Source organism: Oryctolagus cuniculus, chromosome 13, assembly GCF_964237555.1.
Source record: "Oryctolagus cuniculus chromosome 13, mOryCun1.1, whole genome shotgun sequence".
Taxonomy (NCBI): domain Eukaryota; kingdom Metazoa; phylum Chordata; class Mammalia; order Lagomorpha; family Leporidae; genus Oryctolagus; species Oryctolagus cuniculus.
In genome coordinates, this window is record NC_091444.1 from 33,558,888 (window position 1) to 33,574,261 (window position 15,374).

Genomic DNA, 15,374 nt, shown 5'->3' on the forward strand with positions numbered 1-15,374 from the left:
TAAAAATTATTACAGTTTTAAAACACCAAGTTTTTTCTTAGTTTGATGTGTAGCACTAGATCCTTGAAACAGTGATCCTCATGGAAATATTTCCAAAAAGTGGATTTATTTTTGGCCTTCATCCTTTTGGGCCATGCTTGTTAGAAAAGATGGTATTTTGATTGCAAAGACTGTTCATGATAATGATGAAAAGACTTATTTCTTACTACTGGCTGGATTTAGAAGGAAAAGAGCTAATTTATTCTTCTACAACAAAATTTTATTTCATTCTGGTGTAGAAAGCCTGCAGATGGATTACCTAAAGGAAGAGGCTCAATGAGTTAATGTATTAGCTGGTTTTATGCCAAAAATATTAAAGCAGATTGAAGGATTACCACCTATTGGAGGCTCTAGGGGAGAATCCATTTCTAGCTCATTCAGGCTGTTGACAGAAATCTGGTATCTTGTCGTTGTAGGATTGAGGTTCTTCTTTTCTTGATGGCTACAAACTGAGAACTGTTCCTAGTTAATAAAGTCCTTTTGAATCCCTTGCCTAGTGACCTTCTTTCTCTAGCTTAAGAGCCAGCAATGGCAAGTCTCACAGTTTAAACTGATCCTTTTTCTATTTCAGTCTCATTTTATGAACCACTACATTGCCTCTTTCTTCTGATTTTTTTTAAAAGATTTTATTTATTTATTTGAGAGGCAGAGCTACAGACAGAGAGAGAGACCAAGAGAAAGGTCTTCCATCCACTGGTTCACTCCCCAAATGTCCACAAAGGCCAGAGCTGTGCCAATCCGAAGCCAGGAACCAGGGGCCTCTTCCAGATCTTCCACTTGAGTGCAGGGACCCAAGCACTTGTGCCATCTTCCACTGCTTTCACAGGCCATAGCAGAGAGCTGGATTGGAAAAGGAGAAACCGGGACTAGAACTGGCGCTGCAGGCAGAGGATTAATCTACTGTGCCATGGTGTTGGCCCCATCTTCTGCATTTAAGAGTGTTGTACTATGCGAATTAACGGTAAAACTACTACTCAAACAGTACTCTATATTTTGTGTGTCTGTGTGAGTGAAGTCTGTTGAAATCTTTACTTATTATATACTAAGTTGATATTCCGTATATAAAAATAATTGAAAATGAATCTTGATGAAGAATGGAATGGGAGAGGGATGGAAGATGGGATGGTTGTGGGTGGGAGAGAGGTTATAGGGGGAAAGCCACTATCATCCAAAAGTTGTACTTTGGAAATTTATATTTATTAAATAAAAGTTGAAAAAAAAAAGAGTATATGTGGGGCCGGTGCCGTGGCTCACATGGTTAGTCCTCTGCTTGCGGTGCCGGCATCCCATATGGGCACCAGTTCTAGTCCCAACTGCTCCTCTTCCAATCCAGCTCTATGCTGTGGCCTGGGAAAGCGTCGAAGATGGCTGAAGTCCTTAGGCCCCTGCACCCACATGGGAAAGCAGGAAGAAGCAACTGGCTCCTGGCTTCAGATCGGCGTAGCTCCAGCTGTTTCAGCCATTTGGGGAGTGAACCAACGGACGGAAGACCTCTCTGTCTCTCCCTCTCGCTGTCTGTAACGCTACCTCTCAAGTAAATAAATCTTTACAAACAAAACAAAAACAACAACAAAAAAGAGTAAATGGGCCAGAAATGTGGTGCAGTAAGTTAAGCACCATCTGCAGGGCTGGCATCCCATATGGGCACCAGTTCGAGTACCGGCTGCTGCACCTCTGATCCAGCTCCCTAATAATGCATCTAGGAAAGCAACAGAGGATGGTTTAAGGTCTTGGGATCCTGCACCCAAGTGGGAGACCCAGAAGAATTTTTTCCAATTACCAAGTCGCTACTACTTTCCTGTCAAACCAGAACAGACCTTTATTCATTCCATCTATTTACTGACTCAAAAGGAAGATTTTTCTATTTTGTATTAAGCATATCATTGATGCTCTTAAAGGAGAGATTTATAATAGGAATAAATTTAATAGGGAAAATTTGGAAGTTAATTGGCAAGGCAAAACTTCTAGGCATCTGCATAGATCCCTTAGCTCACTCTCAGGCCTACTCATTCTTATGGTATCATCACTAATTTCCAGTTATGCTTACTATGTTATCACTCACTGTTCAGCTAAATCAGCCATCCTCATATATCACCAGCTATCACTTAGCCCATGAGACATCTACCATATTGTCCTATTTCAGTTTATGGTACCATTAAACCTGATTATTAATAATCTTGCAATCTAATCATGAAACTGTAAGCCTAACTTTGAAAGAAGACTGACAGAGTGCAATATTTCTCAACTTATTTATATGGTAGAAAATTTATTTTTAAAAGATATCTAATGTAAAATGTTCAATCGACAAGCTCAAATAGAGATTTCCTGAATGTGGATTTGTTTTCCTCTTTGCCTGCCCTTGTAGCCCTGAAACACTGTCACAGAATCCTAAGGCTTTTTTTTTTCCCCTTAAGGCTTTTTAATAAGTGTGTGAGTGGGGGCAGGAGTGCGAGGGAGATAGAGGTGGCACAGCAGGTTATGTGACATGCTTGATATGCCTGCATTCATATCTGAGTTTGAGTTGAAGTCTCGCCTACTTTGATTCTTGTCTAGCTTGATTTAAGTGGTTGAGTTACTGCCACCCATGGGGGAGAGTCCTGTGGAGTTCCTGGTTCCTGACTTCAGCTTGGCCCAGCCCTGGATGATGCTATGATTTGGGGAGTGAAACACTGGATGTGGTATCTCTCTCTCTCTCTCTTTCTCCTTCTCTCTCATTTTCTCTCTCTCTCCCCCTTTCTATCCATTTCTAATTAATCAAATTTTTTTAATTCTAGGGCTTCTTCAACCATAGTTTCGAAAATATTAGTAGGATGAAAACAGTATTAGAAAAAGAAACAGAATACATTTCTCAACTTTTATTTGTTTGTTTGTTTGACAGGCAGAGTGGACAGTGAGAGAGAGACAGAGAGAAAGGTCTTCCTTTACCATTGGTTCACCCTCCAATGGTTGCTGCGGCTGGCGCGCTGTGGCCGAAACACCACACTGATCCGAAGCCAGGAGCCTGATGATTCTCCTGGTCTCCCATGGGGTGCAGGGCCCAAGCACTTGGGCCATCCTCCACTGCACTCCCGGGCCACAGCAGAGAGCTGGACTGGAAGAGGGGCAAATGGGACAGAATCTGGCGCCCCGACCGGGACTATAACCCCGTGTGCCAGCGCCGCAGGCAGAGGATTAGCCCAGTGAGCTGCGGCGCCGGCCACATTTCTCAACTTTATTAGTCTTTTACCTATGAGTAACCTACCTAATTCTGAGTTTCACTTCCCAGCTAAACAAGAAGTACCATTGTGATCATCAGTCTCTTCTCATGCTGTGTTTCTGTTTCCCATTTTTACCTATCTTCTAATGATGCAGGATTTTTTTGTTTTTCCCTAGTATTGTACCTTCTTTCATAATCCTAGGCCATTAACCAACATTTATTCTATATCTAGAATCAGTTTTCCTTTTTTATTTCCATGAAATTTCTACTTGTATAGCATAAATGAAAGCTTATCTGTACAGCATTCTGAGCTAGTCATAATGAAGCAATAGTGAATGTGCATGTTCACTCTGTGTTTATAAGTTATAAAAACATAATATACTATGTCTGAGTTTCCATAAAGAAAGAACTCTCAAATTTGAATCCATGTTATCTGATATTTAACATAGTCCTTAGCACAAAATAGATTCATTTTTTAGTAAGTTAGAAAAAATTAAATTTCATATTTATTATTATTATTATTATTCCAACAACCTCTGTGTGAAGACATTATATCCCCTTACATACTCTACTACCTTAGACTTCAGACTTTTGTTATGTTAGCCTAGTGATATCCCACTCACATCAAAAGCAATATGGTTGACACAGAAAACAGAAAAGCTAATAAAAAGAGAATTGTGTATTTCATAGCAACCTTTTCAAAATTCCCATCACACATGTTAGTTCTCTGATTTCCCTTTCTCTTGCTTCAACTAATGGTTCTGTCCCACTATATCTCCACCCCATCCAATCCCAGCTCTCGAAAAATGTCTTCCTCATACAGAAAACTCTCATAAAACAAGTCCAATTTCTGTATTCAAGTATACTTATACACTAACAAAGAATTGAATAAAAGAATGTTTTTATTATTTAGACTTTTTATTGTTTCTTCTTCAGCTCTATTTTCAAATACCATCTATAAATGCCTGAGAATATCTTGAATGAATTGAATTTATATTATCCCCTCTGTTCATGTGAATTGACTCAAGTTACCAGTACTAAATATTTCCCAGAGTAACAACTGATTAATTACTTATTATAATACATACAGAAGAGAGAGAACCTGGATATACTTCACAAAAACATCCTAATACACATTTTAGAAAACAACATTTTTTCATGTACATATAACTTCATGCACAAAAACTTTAGCTTTGTATTCAACTTATCACAGGACAAAAAGAACTAGAATTTATAATTAACACAAAATGTGACATTTAATTGGAACAATGACTTTGTAATAGAAACAAATCTACTTGCATTGTATTTCTTTTTTTTTTCCATAATTGAGATTTTATTGGTGTTGAGAATCAGCACACACATTTTAATTTGTACACAATTCTTAACATACGTACCAAAAATCTAAAAAGCCATGAATTGTCATTCTTTTTTTAAAAGTTATTCCAGTGACTTTCCAGCTTCAAATTTGGAGGCAACTCTTCCTTAAGAGGCTATCAAGTACAAGTATCTTCAGATGCTGTTACATAAATCCCACCCATTCACAATATAATAGCATATACACGACACTCAAATTTTCAATCTTTCACGGCACATTAACAAAATCATTAGGAAAACTGGACTACCACAACCGAAGATGTTACAGAGTGCACATGGTTCTGACAGAACAAGGAGTGGTTTTCTGTAGAAAACAATTCTACAAAACACGGGAGAAGTAACTGAAAATATTCAAGACAGATTAAATGCACAATTGAGACTCCAAATTGCCATTTAGTATGCGCTGTACTGTAGGATATAAAAACCACCCCCACCTATGGAATGTTAAGCTGACACCCAAGACAGTCAAAGCCTCCCAGAATTCAATATGCCACTATTTTCTGGTTGTACCAAAAAATAAACAACCAGCAAATGATTTCACCTCTTAAAAAAAATCATTTACACTTAAAAAATGGGATGAGGTGGGCTTCCCTCCTTCTTAAAAATGTTTCTAGAGCTACTAAAAAACTTGCATTTACAAAATAGTTGATAAAAATATTCCTCTGGATTGTACAAGAAGGGAGACAGGGAGCACTGATAACACATGGTGTATGGTATTAATCGGACTTGGCTTCTTTCTCTTCTGCTTCATCAGAGGCTGGACTCTTCGTTTTTCGTTTCTCCGTTTTCTGCAGGCAGGTCTTCTTTAGCTTCTTGGTTAGCCACCTCGGCCTGTTTTCCCTTTGCTCCTCTCTTCCCCTTTGCTTGCACTTTCTTGTCTGATGACTTATCCTTCCCGGCGGCCTTCTTGGGCTTCGTTTCCACCTTCGCGGGGGCCGGCTTCGCCGACAAGCGCGCCGACCTCCTCTTGGGCTCCTCCTTGGCCGCCCCCTCGGCAGAGCTGACCTTCCTCTTGGGCATCCTGGCGGCGCGGAGGGCGCGTGCCGGGTGCCTGCGGGCCGTGGCGCGCCGAGAGCCTTCGCGGAGCTGGGCTGCCTGGCCGCTGCCGCCGCTCCCGCCCCTTGCATTGTATTTCTAATATTTTTGCATCAGGTTACATATTAATTATTTTTATTATGCTTTGAATTCAACCAAGTTATTTAGATAGTTGCATTGCAGACTAGAATTTTAAAATAAACTACTAAGAATTGAAAAACTCTTAATTGCTGTGGAATAAGAACTTACCTTACTCCCTAATGTAAAATTAATTAATTTATTCATTTACATATGCACTCATTCACTTTTACCTCCATTGGTAAATATCCACTGAACATTTTAATGTGCCCACAATTGTGTTACCACTGTATATGCAGTTGTTAATAAACAGGTATCTTGATACCAGAAAGTTTATATCTCAGTGAGGGAGACAGATACATACAAAATAAGCACAAACAAGTTAAGTTGTGAATGCTAGCACAGAAAAATCTTCAACCTGGGATAGAAAACAAAGAATGAGCATGAAGCAAGAAGAAGGAGCAATGCCAAGAAGAGCTTCACAAACAAGGTGATACTGGATCATAACTTCAAAGATGCCTGGTTATTTACTAAGGAGACAAGTGGAAGGATATTCTTAGAAGAGGCAACCAAGTCAACACATACAAACTACTGGCAAGAATGTTACATCAACCAAGTATATCTTGCATTTCATGATACTCTGTTTCATTAAATAGTCAGTTCCTAGCAACGAGAGTTCTATGGGTATACCAGCTAATTTTAGAGGAACATGAATAATAATTTTAAATTCAGTTGTTGTAAAAGCTTGGATTTTTCTACCACTACTATTTACTAACTATGACATATTGGGGAAATAATTTAATCTTCCTGAGGTTGACATTCATAATTAATAAAACAGGGATGGGGCCAGCGCTGTGGTGCAGCGGGTTAAAGCCCTGGCCTGAGGCACCAGCATTCCATATGGGCACCCGTTCTAGTCCCAGCTGCTCTTCTTCTGATACAGCTCTCTGGTATGGCCTGGGATAGCAGTAGAGGATGGCCCAATTCCATGGGCCCCTGCACTCATGTGGGGAAACTCGAGGAAGCTCCTGGCTCCTGGCTTTGGATTGGTGCAGCTGCGGCTATTGTGGCCATCTGGGGAGTGGTCTCTGTAACTCTTTCAAATAAATAAAATAAATCTTAAAAAAAAGAAAATAGAGATGGTGCTATTTACTTCATTGTATTACATGAGAATTAAAATAGCTATTCATAAAATATTTAACACAGAACCTATCACATGTACTTAAAAATTATGACTTTTATTACTGCTACTGGACCTAGTAACAAAATTATCACTGTTACTAACACCACCCTATTGATAACAAACAGCTATTTTGTTTATGGTTCTATAGGTGAGCAAAAGTACTATGCCCTTCACAAATATTAGCAAATTTACTAGCCTTTTTTACTGTTATCATTCCTACAGATTCTATTGTCATGAAGTCATGGTTGGCAGTAGTGATGTAAAAATATCCACAACCTAATATAACCAAACAATTTGGGAAACTGGGGGCAGTATTTCTCTCTTTTTTATACCTCTTTAATTTTGCTTTCACTAATTTATCTAGAGTACTACTCCTAGAAGAAATCTGCTAACATAATATTACCCTTAGGTACAGTATTGTATTATTTTCCTAGAGTTACTGCTAAAAATTTAGTGGCTTAAAACAACATAAATTTGTTATCTTACAGTTCTGGAGATCAGAAGCCCAAAAAATAGTTTTATGGAGCTAAAATCATGTTGTCAGCAGAGCTAGTTCTTTCTTTCTTTTTTTTTTTTAACTTTTATTTAATGAATATACGTTTCCAAAGTACGAATAATGGATTACTATGGCTTCCCCCCCATACCGTCCCTCCCACCCACAACCCTCCCTTTTCCCACTCCCTCTCCCCTTCCATTCACATCAAGATTCATTTTCGATTATCTTAATATACAGAAGATCAGCTTAGTATACATTAAGTAAGGATTTCAACAGTTTGCTCCCACACAGAAACATAAAGTGAAAAATAATAGATGATTTTTTTTTAATGATGATGAAATCAGATCAGACCTATTGTCATGTTTAATCCCAGTGAGAGTCAAGTTGGGAGTTGATAGTTTCTTTTCTTTTCTTTTTTTTTTTTTTTTTTTTTTTTTTTTACAGAGGATCAGTTTAGTATGCATTAAGTAAAGATTTCCACAGTTTGCACCCCCATAGAAACACAAAGTGAAATATATTATTTGAGTACTCGTTATAGCATTAAATCTCAATGCACAGCACATTAAGGACAGAGATCCTACATGAGGAGTAAGTGCACAGTGACTCCTGTTGTTGACTTTACCAATTGACACTCCTGTCTATGGCATCAGTAATCTCCCTATGCTCCAGTCATGAGTTTCCAAGGCTATGGAAGCCCTCTGAGTTCTCCGACTCTTATCTTGTTTAGACAAGGTCATAGTCAAAGTGGAGGTTCTCTCCTCCCTTCAGAGAAAGGTACCTCCTTCTTTGAAGACCTGTTCTTTCCACTGGGATCTCACTCACAGAGATCTTTTGACAGAGTGTCCCGGCTTTCCATGCCTGAAATACTCTCATGGGCTTTTCAGCCAGATCTGAATGCCTTTAGGGCTGATTCTGAGGCCAGAGTGCTATTTAGGACATCTGCCATTCTATGACTCTGCTGAGCATCTCACTTCCCATGTTGGATCACTCTCCCCTTTATTTATTCTATCGGTTAGTGTTAGCAGGTACTAGACTTGCTTATGTGCTCCCTTTGACTCTTAGTCCTTTCATTATGATCAATTGCGAACTGAAATTGATCACTTGGACTAGTGAGATGGCATTGGTACATGCCACCTTGATGGGATTGAATTGGAATCCCCTGGTATGTTTCTAACTCTACCATTTGGGGCAAGTCAGCTTGAGCATGTCCCAAATTATATATCTCTTCCCTCTCTTATTCCTACTCTTACGTTTAACAGGGATCACATTTCAGTTAAATTTCAACACTTAAGAATAACTGTGTATTAATTACAGAATTAAACCAGTCATATTAAGTAGAACAGACAAAAAAACTACTAAGAGGGATAATGTATTAAGTTGTTCATTAACAGTCAGGGCTATGCTGATCAAGTCACCGTTTCCCATAGTGTCCATTCCACTTCAACAAGTTTCCTTTTTGGTGTTCAGTCAGTTGTCACCGATCAGGGAGAACATATGGTATTTGTCCCTTTGGGACTGGCTTATTTCACTCAGCATGATGTGTTCCAGATTCCTCCATCTTGTTGCAAATGACTGGATTTCGTTGTTTCTTACTGCGGTATAGTATTCTAAAGAGTACATATCCCATAATTTCTTTATCCAGTCTACCGTTGATGGGCATTTAGGTTGGTTCCAGGTCTTAGCTATTGTGAATTGAGCTGCAATAAACATTAGGCTGCAGACCGCTTTTTTGTTTGCCAATTTAAATTCCTTTGGGTAAATTCCAAGGAGTGGGATGGCTGGGTCGAACGGTAGGGTTATCTTCAGGTTTCTGAGGAATCTCCAGACTGACTTCCATAGTGGCTTGACCAGTTTGCATTCCCACCAACAGTGGGTTAGTGTCCCTTTTTCCCCACATCCTCGCCAGCATCTGTTGTTGGTAGATTTCTGAATGTGAGCCATTCTAACCGGGGTGAGGTGGAACCTCATTGTGGTTTTGATTTGCATTTCTCTGATTGCTAATGACCTTGAACATTTTTTCATGTGCCTGTTGGCCATTTGGATTTCCTCTTTTGAAAAATGTCTATTGAGGTCCTTGGCCCATCTCTTAATTGGGTTGTTGGTTTTGTTTTTGTGGAGTTTCTTGATCTCTTTGTAGATTCTGGTTATTAACCCTTTATCTGTTGCATAGTTTGCAAATATTTTTTCCCATTCTGTCGGTTGTCTCTTCACTCTCCTGACTGTTTCTTTTGCAGTACAGAAACTTCTCAATTTGATGCAATCCCAATAGTTAATTTTGGCTTTGACTGCCTGTGCCTCCTGGGTCTTTTCCAGAAACTCTTTGCCTGTGCCAATATCTTGAAGGGTTTCTCCAATGTTCTCTAGTAACTTGATGGTGTCAGGTCGTAGATTTAGGTCTTTAATCCATGTTGAGTGGATTTTTGTGTAAGGTGTAAGGTAGGGGTCTTGCTTCATGATTCTGCACGTGGAAATCCAATTTTCCCAGCACCATTTATTGAATAGACTGTCCTTGCTCAAGGAATTAGTTTTAGATCCTTGATCAAATATAAGTTGGCTGTAGATGTTTGGGTTGATTTCTGGTATTTCAATTCTGTTCCATTGGTCTATCCATCTGTTTCTGTACCAGTACCATGCTGTTTTGATTACAACTGCCCTGTAGTATGTCCTGAAATCTGGTATTGTGATGCCTCCGGCTTTGTTTTTGTTGTACAAGATTGCTTTAGCTATTCGAGGTCTCTTGTGCCTCCATATAAATTTCAGCATCATTTTTTCCAGATCTGAGAAGAAGGTCTTCGGTATCTTGATTGCTATTGCATTGAATCTATAAATTGCTTTTGGGAGAATGGACATTTTGATGATATTGATTCTTCCAATCCATGAGCATGGAAGATTTTTCCATTTCTTGGTATCCTCTTCTATTTCTTTCTTTAAGGTTTTGTAATTTTCATCGTAGAGATCTTTAACGTCCTTGGTTAAGTTTATTCCAAGGTATTTGATTGTTTTTGTAGCTATTGTGAATGGGATTGATCTTAGAAGTTCTTCCTCAGCCATGGCATTGTCTGTGTATACATAGGCTGTTGATTTTTGTGCATTGATTTTATACCCTGCTACTTTGCCAAACTCTTCTATGAGTTCCAATAGTCTCTTGGTAGAGTTCTTTGGGTCCCCTAAATAAAGAATCATGTCATCTGCAAAGAGGGATAGTTTGAGTTCTTCCTTCCCAATTTGTATCCCTTTAATTTCTTTTTCTTGCCTAATAGCTCTGGCTAGAACCTCCAGAACTATATTGAATAGCAGTGGTGAGAGTGGACATCCCTGTCTGGTCCCAGATCTCAGTGGAAATGCTTCCAACTTTCCCCCATTCAATAGGATGTTGGCTGTGGGTTTTTCATAGATTGCTTTGATTGTATTGAGGAATGTTCCTTCCAAACCCAGTTTGCTTAGAGTTTTCATCATGAACGGGTGTTGTATTTTATCAAATGCTTTCTCGGCATCTATTGAGAGAATCATATGGTTTTTCTTCTGCAGTCTGTTAATGTGGTGTATCACCTTGATTGTCTTGCGCACATTAAACCATCCCTGCATACCAGGGATAAATCCCACTTGGTCTGGGTGGATGATCTTTCTGATGTGTTGTTGCATTCTATTGGCGAGAATTTTATTGAGGATTTTTGCATCTATGTTCATCAGGGATATTGGTCTGTAATTCTCTTTCAGTGCTGCATCTTTTTCCGGCTTAGGAATTAAGGTGATGCTGGCTTCATAGAAAGAATTTGGGAGGATTCCCTCTTCTTCGATTGTTCTGAATAGTTTGAGAAGAATTGGAGTTAGTTCTTCTTTAAACGTCTGGTAGAATTCAGCAGTGAATCCATCTGGTCCTGGGCTTTTCTTTGTTGGGAGGGCCTTTATTACTGTTTCAATTTCTGTCTCAGTTATGGGTCTGTTTAGGTTTTCGATGTCTTCCTGGTTCAATTTAGGTAGGTTGCATGTGTCCAGGAATCTATCCATTTCTGATAGATTTCCCTGTTTGCTGGCATACAAGTCCTTGTAGTAATTTCTGATGATTCTTTTTATTTCTGTGGTGTCTGTTGTTACATTTCCTTTTTCATCTCGGATTTTATTGATTTGGGTCTTTTCTCTTCTTTTTTTAGTCAGTTGGGCCAATGGGGTGTCAATTTTGTTTATTTTTTCAAAAAACCAGCTCCTCGTTTGGCTGATTTTTTGTAATGTTTTTCTTGATTCAATCCTGTTGATTTCTTCTCTGATTTTAATTATTTCTCTTCTCCTACTAGATTTGGGTCTGGTTTGCTGTAGGTTTTCTAGATCCTTGAGGTGAATAGAAAGCTCATCTATTTGGTGCCTTTCCAATTTCTTGATGTAGGCACCTATTGATATAAACTTTCCTCTTAACACTGCTTTTGCTGCGTCCCATAAGTTTTGGTATGTTGTGCTGTTATCCTCATTTACTTCCAGAAAGTTTTTGATTTCTCTTTTGATTTCTTCTATGACCCATTGTTCATTCAGGAGCATGTTGTTCAATCTCCATGTGTTTGCGTATGCTCTAGGGATTCCTGAGTTGTTCATTTCCAACTTCATTCCTTTATGGTCTGAGAAGCTGCATGGTATGATTCTAATTCTTTTGAATTTGCTGAGACTTGCTTTATGGCCTAGTATGTGGTCAATCCTAGAGAAGGTTCCATGTACTGCTGAGAAGAATGTATAATCTTTAGCTGTAGGATTGAAAGTTCTGTATATATCTGTTAGATCCATTTGGGCTATAGTTTCGTTTAAATCTACTGTATCCTTGTTGATCTTCTGTCCTATTGATCTGTTTATTTCTGAGAGTGGAGTATTGAAGTCCCCCAGTACTATTGTATTAGGGTCTAAGTCTCCCTTTAAGTCCGTTAACAAATCTTTTAGATAAACCGGTGCCCTGTAGTTAGGTGCATATACATTGATAATTGTTATATCTTCCTGTTGAATTGATCCCTTAATCATTATGTAGTGTCCCTCTTTGTCTCTCTTAATGGTTTTTGTGGTAAAGTTTATGGTGTCTGATATTAAGATGGCTACACCTGCTCTTTTTTCATTTCTGTTGGCATGGTATATCTTTTTCCAGCCTTTCACTTTCAGTCTGTATGGATCTTTGTTGGAAAGATGTGTTTCTTGTAAGCAGCAAATAGATGGGTTTTGTTTTTTAACCCAATCAGCCAAACGGTGTCTTTTAACTGGACAGTTCAGGCCATTCACGTTCAATGTGACTAATGATAAGTGGTAACTTTGCCCTGCCATTTGCCAAAGATAAGTTCTAATATATGCTTTGAATTCCCTGTGATCTTTTGCTGTGAGGTTTCCTTCCTTGGTTTCCTTCCTTTACCTTCTTTCATATTGATGACCGTGTTTCTTTGTTTCTGTGTGTAACACATCTTTAAGCATCTTTTGCAGGGCTGGACGAGTGGCAACAAATTCTTTCAATTTCTGTTTGTTATGAAAAGTCTTTATTTCACCTTCATTCACAAATGATAGCTTTGCAGGATATAATATTCTGGGCTGGCAGTTGTTCTCTCTTAGTACCTGGGCTATATCTCGCCATTCCCTCCTAGCTTGTAGAGTTTCTGATGAGAAGTCAGCTGTGAGTCTGATTGGAGATCCTCTGAGAGTAATCTGACGTTTCTCTCTTGCACATTTTAGGATCTTTTCTTTATGTTTCACTGTGGAGAGTTTAATTACAACGTGTCGTGGTGAGGGTCTCTTTTGGTCGTGTTTATTAGGGGTTCTGTGAGCTTCCTGTACTAGGATTTCTCTGTCCTTCTCCAAACCTGGGAAATTTTCTGCTAATATCTCACTAAAAAGGCCTTCTAATCCTTTCTCCCTCTCCATGCCTTCAGGAACTCCTAGAACCCGGATGTTGGGTTTTTTAATAGTATCCTGAAGATTCCCGACAATATGTTTTAGATTTCTAATTTCCTCGTCTTTTCTTTGGTCTGACTGTATCCTTTCCTGTTCTCTGTCTTCTAAGTCCGATATTCTCTCTTCTGCTTCACCCATTCTGTTTGTAAGGCTCTCTATTGTGTTTTCCATTTGATCTATTGAATTCTTCACTTCAGTCACTATCCCAGTTTCCTGTTGTACTAGTTGTTTCGTTTCATTTTGATTCCTCCTTAATATTTCATTTTCACGAGAGAGATTTTCTATCTTGTCCATTAAGGATTTCTGTAGTTCAAGAATTTGTTTTTGAGAACTTCTTAATGTTCTTATCAATTTTTTGAGATCTGCTTCTTGCATTTCTTCTATGTCATCATCCTCATAATCTTGAATTGGGGTGTCTTTTTCATTTGAGGGCTTCATGGTGACTTCCTTATTTTTATTACCTTGGTTTTTGCGTTTGTTATTTGTCATATTGGAGATATTTGGTTTCTTCACTGTGGTGCTTTTTCTTGTTATACTATGACTCTAGATTAAGTGGACTATCTGTTTTTGATGGAGCCTTAGGGCTTGAGATGGGTGTGGCCTGAGAGCTCTGTTTGGTGTGCCAAAGGTGACACTCCCAGGTTAGGCGTGGTAAACCTCTCTCTCTCTCTCTCTCTCTCTCTCTCTCTTTTTTTTGATTCAACAGGGAAGTTATTCTTCACAGCTGAACGAAGTTGGAGGTAGTTAGCAGGCAAATGATATACCCACAGGAGCCAGAGATCAGAAGCTCTTTCCCAAGGACCACACAGGGAATCTGTTCGGCCCTTAGAGTGGGCTCAAATTCTCCTTCAGTCTCCCACTGGGTTGCCAAAGTTACGGAATTGTAGCGTCTCTGGAGAGTGCTCACGTGAATTCCGTGAGTTCTCTCCCCCACCGTCTCTTTTTTCACAGTCTCAGTTCAGTAGCACCATAAATTTACTAGGTCCTAATCTCCTGTTAATTCGCCCCACCCAGAGTCAGGTTTTACTGCTAGGCTCAGGGCCGGTGCAGACCTGAGGTCGCTCTGCTTATGACGTATGTCCAAGATGGCGCCTGCTCTTTGTCTTGCTCGCCCTTGAGAGGTGAGCGGAGAGAGAGAAACCCGTGTCCGTACCAGTCACCTTTTTTTTTTTTTCCCTCTCTCTCTCTTCCAGTTAGCTTGGTGAAGTCCCCCCCGCCCCGGGGGTCGTTCCCTCTAGTCTCCTCTCTCCGCTTGCCTGCCGGTGTCTCGGGTTATTGAGGTTCGGCTCACCTCGCGTTCCAGCGCTGGTGTGTTGAGTCTGCCGCTGGTGTCCCGAACTGTGGGCTCCCACGCTCTCCACGCAGGTCTGCTCCCCTTCCAGCGCCGATGTGTGGACTCGGAGCCCTGAACATCCCAAGTCTCCCCGCTGTTGCACTTCCCTTCGAGCACTTGCGCGCAGACCCTGCAGCTTGCGCAGCTCAGTCCCGCGGCTCGGCTTCCGCGGCTCAGTCCCGCGGCTCGGTCCTGCGGCTCGGCTTTCGCGCGCGGTGGGCGACCTTGTTCTCCCAGTAGGTCCTCCGATTCACGCCCACTGGATCCAGAAGAGTTTTGTCTGCAATATTTTCCTGGTTCTTTTTTCTGAGGCTACCGTAACTCCCCTTTTATTAAACTAAATTTTCCCGGACTATCGGTGCGCGCCCTCACTATTCCGCCATCTTGGCTCCGCCCCAGAGCTAGTTCTTTCTGAGTGTGCCTGGTGACAGCCTCAGACACCTATCTCAGCTTCTTTAATGTTCCAGCATTCCTGGGCTTGCAACTTAATTATTTCTGTCTCTGTTACTATAATTCCATTGCCTTTTTCTCCCTAACCTCTGACTATTCTGCTTCTCTGTATCATGGACTCTTAGGATTACATCAACCATTAGGTCCACTTGGATAACCCAAAATAATCTCCCTAAGATCTTTGTACTAGTTACATTCACAAAGTTCCTTTTAGTGTACAAGATAATATATTCAGAAGTTTTGTGGTTTAGGACATGGACTTATTTGGGAAGCTATTTAC

The 15,374-nt window shown here is 40.0% G+C and overlaps 1 pseudogene; it reads right to left on the reverse strand.

Moving 5' to 3' along the window:
- Positions 1 to 4,540: 4,540 nt before the first annotated feature.
- On the reverse strand, positions 4,541 to 5,724 carry LOC103350969 (non-histone chromosomal protein HMG-14 pseudogene; annotated as a pseudogene).
- Positions 5,725 to 15,374: the final 9,650 nt, after the last annotated feature.